Source organism: Ceratotherium simum, chromosome X, assembly GCF_057802395.1.
Source record: "Ceratotherium simum simum isolate JZ-2026a chromosome X, ASM5780239v1, whole genome shotgun sequence".
NCBI classification, from domain to species: domain Eukaryota; kingdom Metazoa; phylum Chordata; class Mammalia; order Perissodactyla; family Rhinocerotidae; genus Ceratotherium; species Ceratotherium simum.
This window is the reverse complement of record NC_141940.1, coordinates 91,422,029-91,432,357: the sequence shown is the minus strand read 5'-3', so window position 1 is coordinate 91,432,357 and position 10,329 is coordinate 91,422,029. Positions and strand designations below refer to the sequence as shown.

At 41.0% G+C, this 10,329-nt stretch overlaps 1 pseudogene; it reads left to right on the top strand.

Moving 5' to 3' along the window:
• Window positions 1-9,395: 9,395 nt before the first annotated feature.
• Window positions 9,396-10,115, top strand: LOC147911941 (mitochondrial fission factor pseudogene; annotated as a pseudogene).
• The last annotated feature ends 214 nt before the right edge of the window (window positions 10,116-10,329 follow it).

Below are 10,329 nucleotides of genomic sequence, written 5' to 3'. Positions count from 1 at the left end.
GTTTATATTTTCTTCATGTATTTATTTTCTTCATGCATTTATTTACATCTTTGACATCTTTCTTGCCAAAACCAAGGAGAATATAAGATCCCAACACTTTCTTTGAATGTCTTACTTGGCTACACTCGGATTTTGCTCACTCCAGATACTTGAGAGTATAAGTTACTTCACTCCCACACCCTAAACCCCATGTCTCTTTTCCTTCCCACTTCTTCTCAAGGGCATCATGGACTAACATATGGGCTCGACTGCAAAAATAAAGTCAACTTTTCTCATGGGTATAACAGCAGTGAGAGAGACACTGCCAGAGCTTTTAGCACAAGAATGAGATCCCAATATTAGCACTTGGTCTCTGTTAGTTTTCTGAATGGTTTGGGTAGCCATTTTAGAAAGGGAATTTTTAGCCCTGAAAAAATTCACTATATCCCAGGTAGAAAAGTCATCCTTTGCTAGATGAACCCAGGTTTCAGCCACCACTCTGTAAAAAAAAGTCATTGTCAAGCAAATAGCTATTATTCACCTTAGAAGAAAAGGCAAAGGTGTGCCGTTCTATCATTTCTCGTTTTTTTCTCATGTCAATGAATAATAGTGGCATTTACTCTCTTCATCCGCAGTTCTTTATCCTCCTGTTTTAAATTCTGCTGGGGTTGTTCCTAAAAAAAATCTCTTGCATAACTTAAGCATCTCATATAACTCAATAAATGGTTATGGTTTCAGCTTCTCAAGATTATTATTAACTTGAAATCCATTTCCGGGTTCAAACTGTTTATATGTGCACACCCACACACGCACATGTGTTTATTTATGTTACCAGCTGGCATAAGGAGGTAGTGTTAAAAAGCATGGGTTCCCAAGTCAGACAAGTTAGGGCTCAAATACCAGGTCTGCCACTTACTAGCTGTGTACAGTAGGCAAACTATTTACCTTCGTTGAGACTCAGTTTCCTCACCTATACATCAGGTTTATCACAGAGAATAAATGAAATAAGATATACAGAATGCTTGGCACAATAATAGGTGGTCCATAAATATCTGCAGCATCTTATGGGGGAGGTATAGGAAGGCAGTCATGTGTGACCTAAATTTCCACAGGCTGCACAATTCTTCCTGTAGAAACAGTAGAAAGTCAAATCTCACTGGTTCGTTCCCGTCACCTGCACCAGGACGCCTTTCTCTCCAAAGTCTCTCCACTTATATCTGAGAATTCCTGGAAGAATTTTATATGTGTTCACAAAGTCTTCTGCCACCTTGTCTTGGTTTTGGAGTCCCCAGTCAAGTGAAGCCAAAAACAGGTCTCCCCTTACCACTTCCCCCCTTTCAGTATTTTCCAGGAGAGCATAGTTTTCTATGCCAGGGGAGCAGCTTTACTTCACCTCAAAGCTGTGAATCATGAGGTGTTTGAACAGAACTGGTTCATTTTAAGGCCTTACTCTGATATACCACACTGTGTCCTAGGCATTAATGGGGAAAAAGCCCCTCCTCCCAGCTCTGTGCTATGTTTTGTCACCTGGCACTATTTGTTTCCCGAGTATTACATGGAGCCTCATAAGAAAACCTTCTTTAGTTTCTGCCAGAAGCCCCTCTTTTCATTGGCCTCAGACCTCGTCCCTAGCAACAAGCTGGGGTGCATACCATGTTTTCCTCCTGTATCACATGCTGTCTGTGTCCTGCCTATATCTCCCAGGGCCTTACCAATGGCCAACAGCTGTATCACTTTGCCTGAGGCCTTCTTTAGTAGCTTGCCTGCCCTGCTTGTGGGCAAGCTTCCTGGGTGCAGTCCTCAACCAAGGACTTACAGGAGTACATGTACATAACTCTGAGGCTTGTGTTCTACACTGGCTTCTAGAGTTCCCCAATACCATGAGACTCCAGTTAACCACAGTGGTAACTGGCTTGATAAGGCATCATTTAGTCACTCTTTTCTTACCTCACTTCCCCACTCCCTTATTAGTGTTTCTTAGGATTATCTCCCCAAAAAACTACTTTCACTCAAATCTGTGTCTTAGAATCTACTGCTAGGGGAACCTAAACAAAGATGCCTCCTCTTCTCCCAGTCTTTCTCCTCAAACACAAAGAGCACACATCTCCTTACAGGCCCGCATCCCCCAGGCAAAATCAACACATACCAGTAGATGCTTGAGGAATTACTGGTCTACTAGTTCCTCAGACATGGCCAGGCTCTGAGTCCAAATTAGCCCCAACTGAGCCTTCTGCTACAAATGCAAGTATCCTCCCATATACAGAGATCCTCTTCCTCTATCCAGAATTTTGCCTTGGTTAGGTGCCCCTTCTATATACTTCTACAGTTCCTATATTTCCCCATATAATGGCAATGCTGTATTATAATTCCATGTTTTATTAACCATTGATGCCATCACACTTTAAGGTCTGTGAGGGCAGGGACCGTGTCTGTCTCGTTTATCATTTATACCTATTACATACAATAGCATATGGTTCAGAGTAAATCCTCAATAAACATACGTTGATTTCAACTAAATTTCCAGGGAAGGATAAAAGCTGGAACCCCAGGCAGCCTGAAACCAAGGAAAATGAATAAGCTCATAATAATTAATAATTCTCACTACTTGTAGAGTGTCAGTTATATGCCTGGCCCTATGTTAAGTAATTTTCAAGCATTATTCCATCGAACGTTTACATTTACTTATGAGATAGGTACTGCTATTCTCATTTTAGAGATGGGGAACATGAAATATAAAGTTCAACACCTGGCCAAAGATACACTACCACTAAATAGCAAAATTGGTATCAAATTCTGATCTGTCTGACTCCAAGAGTTGGCTTATTAAGCACTACAATCTCTGTTGAGAATCTCTCAATATTGTTCTGCTTTGAGCATATAAAGTACCATTACAGGCCAAGAACTACTGGTTGGACAATGGTGATAGTTTAATGACCATTAAAAATGAGTGTAGTGGGTTGAATGGTGGTTCCCAAAATGATATGTCCATGTCCTAATCCCCAGAACCTGTGAATGTGACCTTATTAGAAAAAGGATTTTTGCAGATGTAATTAAGGATCTTGAGATGAGATCATCTTAGATTATCCAAGTAGGCTCTAAATCTAATGACAAGTATCCTTATAAGAGACACACAGAAGAGGCAGGCAGAAGAGGAGGAGGCAGTGTGACCACGGAGGCAGAGATCATAGTGATGTAGCCATAAGCCAAGAGCCACAAGAAGCGGGAAGAGGCAAGGAACAGATTCTTGCCTAGAGCCTTCTGATAGAGTGCAGCCCTGCTGACACCTTGATGTCAGACTTCTGGTCTCCAGAATTGTGAGAGAACAAATTTCTGCTGTTTTAAGCCAACAAGTAGGTGGTAATCTGTTATGGCAGAACTAGGAGACTAATATAATGCCCAACATTCACTTGTCCATTCATTCATTCTGCAAACATTTGACAAGCATCTCTTTTTTTTTTTATAATTTTATTTATTTATTTTTCCCCCCAAAGCCCCAGTAGATAGTTGTATGTCATAGTTGCACATCCTTCTAGCTGCTGTATGTGGGACGCGGTCTCAGCATGGCCGGAGAAGCAGTGCGTCGGTGCGCGCCCGGGATCCGAACCCGGGCCGCCAGCAGCGGAGCGCGCGCACTTAACCGCTAAGCCACGGGGCCGGCCCGACAAGCATCTCTTATTATGTGCCAGGCACTGCTACAAAAGCAAATAAGATGCTATCTCTGCCTTCAAGAAGTTTACAGTCCAGTTAAGTTTAGGACCTTATGGCTGGGTTGTGTGGGCATTCTATATTGACACTGGACCTACTGGCCATTTTGCTGGCCAGCCCACTGCATAATGATGTGGCAAGTTAGAGTGCTAGGCTGCCAATGGAAATCTCAGAATGTCCATGTGTCTCTAGTACAGCGGATCATAGGTCATGAAACTTGAGAGATGATAGGGATCTTGAAGATCATTTGACTCATCCTTCCCCAGTATAGAAATCCATTTTCCAGAATTCATGATAGGTGGCCTTTCAGCCTCTTTTTGAGCACTTCCCCAATGAGTAGTGTACCCCTTTCATATCATATCCCTCTTTATGTATGGACAACTTTCACTGTAGAGTTCTCACCTTCACTGATCCCTAATTTGCCCATTATGGCTTCCATCCAATTATCAAAATTCTATCCTCAAGACCCATAAAAATAGGTCTAATTCTTCTTTCATATAACAACCCATCAAATTATTGAAAACACCTGATATTTTTCCCCACCTATCTTCTCTTACCCGGTAACTAGCTCAGTTTAAGTTACCATTCCGCAGGTGAAATGGTTTCTAAACCTTTCACCATATTACATTCCTTCTATAAATACAGTCTCATTTATCCATACAACTTAAAATATGGCACTGAGAACAGAATACAATTTACACACAACTCAGGCAGAGGAGAGTGGGACCATCACCTCCCTTGTTCTGGGCTTAATTCATGCATCCTAAGACTGCACTCACATTACAGAGAATGATGTCATATGATTGACTCATTCTGACCTTCTTGGCAGCTGAAACCTAAGTGTTTTACTGAATTTCTGTTAAATGTGGGTTCCCTTATATGACTATATGGTTGATTTTGGAACCTATGGGAAGTATTTTTTATGTACTCCTGGAAATTGCCTCTTTTGTTTCAGCTAATTTTTCCAGGCTGTCAAAATATCATTCAATCCTGATTTCTCATACAGCATATTAACTTGCTTTGGCTGACTCGCATTCCCATGCTCCCAATCCCTGGAATTTAACACTCTGTCTCCAGGCTCTGGTTTAAACCCTTCCTTGCTGGACTCTTAGAATCTGCTTACATACTCCTATTATAGGCCATTATTCCTTGCCCTTGACTCTTTTCAAGTCACGACAACCAATTTCTGGGCCAGGGCGCCAATCTCTAAAGTTCCTTCCAGCTCTGATCTTTCATTCTCCTACATTAGAAACTGGCAGATATTCAAAATTATCAAGGTTGACAGGATGCACGTAAGTGTAGGAGGCAGCAAGCACCTTATAAGACCCAGGAAGACAACTGATGTTTATAAATGGCATCAAAGCAACATACTGGGGAAGACCCTGGGGAATTACAGCATCTTTAAGAAGTTTCACAGGAAGGCTTTGGCAGCCCTTTTGGATTCCATTCTCTAAGCTGCAGGTATGAACCTGAAGAACCCAAAAGTGACTCTCATAAGCCTGTGGACCAATTCCAAAGTGCTGGGGGCATCACCACATGACACTATCAAAACTGACTCAGTAAGAAGGGCCCAGAGTTCACTAAGATTGTTGGGGCATAACAAATAGTATTTTGCCAATATCTTGCAGTTGCTCTTTTTTGTGTGTGTGTGTGTGAGGAAGATCAGCCTTGTGCTAACATCTGCCAATCCTCTTTTTTTGCTGAGGAAGATTGGCCCTAGGCTAATATCCGTGCCCATCTTCCTCCACTTTATATGGGACGCCGCCACAGCATGGCTTGCCAAGTGGTGCGTTGGTGCGCACCTGGGATCCGAACCGGCGAACCCTGGGCCGCCACAGCGGAGTGCGCGCACTTAACCCCTTGTGCCACCAGGCCGGCCCCACAGTTGCTCTTTACTGAACCAAAAGGCATATTTATATGAAAGGTGAAAAGGTGAGGTAGGGAGATGTGACATACTTGGGAGAAAAGAAATCCTGCTTCAATGCCATCTTTTCCGGTTATTTTTCTCCATTTCTTTTCTGAAAAAATTTAAGTGGAGTAGTTTCTGGTGGTGAAGAGGTGACATAAGAAAAATAGAAGGAAAGCTACTATTTAAAAGTTATTTTTATTGTTATTTTACAAATCTTCATATTCTTTATACTATTGAGATGCTAGTCATATTTAAAGGTATTTATGACAGATGATGGGCTACAAGGAATAAAAATAATAAAAATTAAGCAAGTACCATCAATCCAAAGTCTCCACACAACGATACTTTATACCTACATAGAACTTTACATTTCTCAAATCACTTTTGTAAGCATTAAAACCTCATGATAACCCTGTAGGATTGCTATTATCTCTTTTTCAAGATGAGACTTGGTAAGGTGAAGAGACTTGCCCAAGTTCATAAAAGTAGTGAGGAAAGGCAGAACTAGGACTTGAACTGTCATATTCCAAGCAGTATTCTTTACATCATGGTACAGCTATCTTGACAGAAGAAAGAACAAATCATTACTAGCACAACAACCCTGAAAAACTGAAATTATCTTTAGATTTCATACAAAAGGGGTAGGGATTCCCTTCTTTTACATACAGATGGAAATAATGTAATCATTCTGCAAGTCCCCCATCTCAGTTAGTGTATCTCAGTCCATGAAGATGTCTCTACTCCAATTTAACAATTTAACAAATGTTTAGTGTATACCTACAATGCCCAAGGTGCTATGCCAACAGAGTAGAAATTATAGACTTATCTTGGCTCTCAAAAATCTTATCATCTAGTAGTGAAGACAAGTGTGTTAGTTATCTATTGCTGCATAACAAGCCACCCCAAAATGTAATGGCTTAAGAAAACAACAACCATTTACTATTGCTCATGATTCTATGGGTTGGCTAGGCCCAGATGGGCAGTGCTTCTCCTCCACTGCCATTTGAGGGTCCCCAAGACCACCCTCAGGTTCAATGAGAAGAACTCATAAAAGCCACTATACTCACAGTTACAGTTTATTACAGTAAAAGAATACAGATTAAAATCAGCAAAGGGAAGAGACACATAGGGCAGGATCCAGGAGAGATCAAGCACGAGATTCCAGTTGTCCTCTCCAAGTGAAGTTGTACAGACAGAACTTACTTCTCCTAGCAGTGATGTGTAGCAGCATGCGAAGAATATTGCCAAACAAGGAAGCTAACCTGAGCCTTGGTGTCCAGAGATTTTATTGGGACTCAGTTATATAGGCATCGCTGACCTCCCACATGGCTGACCTTAGTCTCCAGCCTCTTCAAAGATCAAGCTGATACCACGTGGCCCAAGGCCCCCACCATAAGTCACACTATTAGCAAAAATTATCTAGTATGGCCCATAGCCCCCAGGTAAACAAAGACACTTATCAGACAGGACATTCCAAGGCCTTAGAGGTTACCTCTCAGAGCTGGGCAAGGATAAAACCTTTCTTTCGGCAAGGTTAATCCTTTGTTGCGAATCCACATAGTATCTGCTGGGGCTGCGGACATATGGAGATTTGATTAGACTGAAACATCCAAAATGGCTCACTCACATGGTGGCAGTGGTGGTGGCTGTTAGCTGAGAGCTCAGCTGGGACTGTCAGCTAGAACATCTTATGCATGGCCTCTCCATGTAACTTGGCCTTCTTATAACATGGCAGATGGGTTATAAGAGGGAGCCTTCCAAGTACAGTCACACACCACGTAACAACATTTCGGTCAATGATGGACTGCATATATGACGGTGGTCCCATAAGATTAGTACCATGTAGTCTAGGTGTGTAGTAGGCTATACCATCTAGGTTTGTTTGAGTACACTCCAAGATATTTGCACAACAACAAAATCACCTAATGACACATTTCTCAGAATGTATCCCTGTCCTTAAGCCATGCAAACTGTGTACAAAAACAGAAGTTGCAGATCTCTTAAGGCCCAGCCTTGGAAGTTGCACAGTGTCACTTACACTGTATTCTACCGGTCAAAGCAAGTCACAGACTAGGCCAGATTCAAGAAGAAGGGAAATGAACTCCACCTCTTGATGGGGGAAGTTGAAAAGAATTTACAGCCATATTTAATGCATAGAACAGCAAAAATGTTTCCTTCAAAGAGACTGGAGTTGCCTTCTCCACACTCCAGTGACACTGCCCTGAAGACTCACTATAAACACTTGTTGGAACAACACAGCTGGAAGGAAGTGTAGCTTATACTCTGGATCCTTTTCTGGGTTTCAGAACTGCAGGAGAATTGAGGCCAAGGACAAACCACATGGCTATGCCATATTTTGTAAGAGGCATACAGTCTATGTGACAAACTGGAGGAGAGATGATGAGTGCTTTGTAGTCTGCAGCTGCTGATTGCAGTCAGCAGAAGATAAATACATATATACATACATTGTACATATAAAACAACCACAGAAAAACTGTCACCTCTCCAATGTCCCTGACCCCAGGGAAGCCACCCTCTCTGTGTCCCCTTTCTGGGACATAAACCAGTTTCCAGAACCTTCAAACATTTAAGAGTCTTAGTTTGGCAAATCTGTACCACTGAACTGGCTCTACTAGTCCTAAATCTAGCTTTGGCCACATGATGAAGAGCTTGAAGGCCAACTGTGCATGTGCAACTCCATGAGACAGGCAGTTTCTGGATTCTTTTTAATACTAGAGGGACTTGGTAAAAATAACAAAATGGCTCACCAAAAATGACCAAGCAACTACAAGTTCAAAACACTGTGCTTCCAGTTTTAGTTTCAGAGAAGATATTTTTTCATGGGTTTAATTAGTCATGCCCTACCTCATTCAAAAAAAGAATCAAATTTTCAAAATAAATGAAGAAGACTTCCTAAACTGCCCTAACAAGAGAGCGTCAAAAACTGATAAATCTGAAATAAGCAACAGACAAATCCACAATTATATTTGGAGGCTTCAACACTTCTCTCAGTAATTGATAGAACAAGTAGACAGAAAATCAGTAAGGATATGGATAATCTGGACAGCACTATCAAACAACTTCACCAAATTGATATTTATAGAACACTCCACTCAACAAGAGCAGAATACATATTCTTCCCAAGTGCACATGGAACATTCACCAAGATAGACCACATTCTGGGATGTATAACAAACCTTAACAAGTTAAAAAGAATAGAAATCATACAAAGTATATTCTCAGACCATAAAAGATTAAACTAGAAATCAATAACAGAAAGATATCTGGAAAATCACCAAATATTTATCAATTAAACTATACACTTCTAAGTAACCCATAGGTCAAAAGAAGTCATCTCAAGGGAAATTTTTAAACATTTTAAACTAAAATGAAAATAAAGATAGCATATATAAAAATTTGTGGTGCTACAACATGGATGAACTTTGAAAACGTTACTCTAAGTGAAAAAAGCCAGACACAAAAGGCCAAACCATGTATAATTCCACTTATCTGAGGCACCTAGAACAGGCAAATTCATAGAAACAGAAAGTAGAATAGAGATTACCAGGGGTTGAGGAGAGATCATAAAAAAGTTCTGGAAAAGGATAGTGGTGATGGTTGCACAACATGTGAATGTACTTAATGCCACTGCATTGCACACTTAAAAATCATTAAAATGGGTGGGCCACTCTGGCAAGTGCCTTGCCTGGGTGCCTCTGTGTGCTCTGCCAACTGTCTCTGAGAGCACCCACCTGTGAGTCAGCAGGTGGCAGCCCTCACCAGGGACCCTCCAGCAGGCCCAAGGAGACATAAGTGGCTCTAAATCCAGCACATGCACATTGAAGCAAGTTAAAGGATTTAATATGAAGCCCAGAAGCAGATAGTGCCAAATAGCAAGCAGTACTTGGTACACATTTAGTGAGTGGGGCAGCATTTGCTTCTTCCACTGCTGCTGAGATGGCGGAAATTAGTTGAATTCAGTATGAAATGGAATACACAGAAGGTATTAGTCAGCAAATGAGGGTCTCAGAAAAATTAAAGGGAGCACCACCAAATGCTGACCTGGAACAAGGATTCCAAGAAGGAGTTCCGAACGCTAGTGTGGTTATGCAGGTTCAGAGAGGATTGTTGTAGCAGGAAATAATGAAGACATTCCATTTTCAAGACCAGCAGATCTTGACCTTATTCAGTCAACTCCCTTTAAACTTCTGGCACTAAAAACACCACCTCATGTACTTATGCTAAGTGAAAGACCACTAGATTTTCTGGATTTAGAAAGACCTCCTCCAACCCCTCAAAATGAAGAAGTATGGCATTTCAAATGTAGATACAACAATTGAAGCAACTTCAGATGACATGACTGTTGTAGATGCAGCTTCATTAAGACGACAGATAATCAAACTAAATAGACATCTACAACTTCTAGAAGAGGAGAACAAAGAACATGCTAAAAGAAATGGTCATATATTCCATTACTGTCGCATTCTGGCTGCTTAACAGCTGGCTCTGGTTTCGCCACTAGAGGTAACCTCAGCTCTCGAAAATATTGTCTCAACAGCTGGAAAGATAAAGAATTTGCAAAAGAAATCATTAAAAGGGTAACTTCTATGTTATATATATTGTACCACAATAAAAAAATGTGTGGGATGCTGGTAAAACAGTGCTTAGAAGGAAATTTATAGCATAGCGTTAAAAGAAAATATTAGAAAAGAAGAAATATCTAAAATCAATAAACT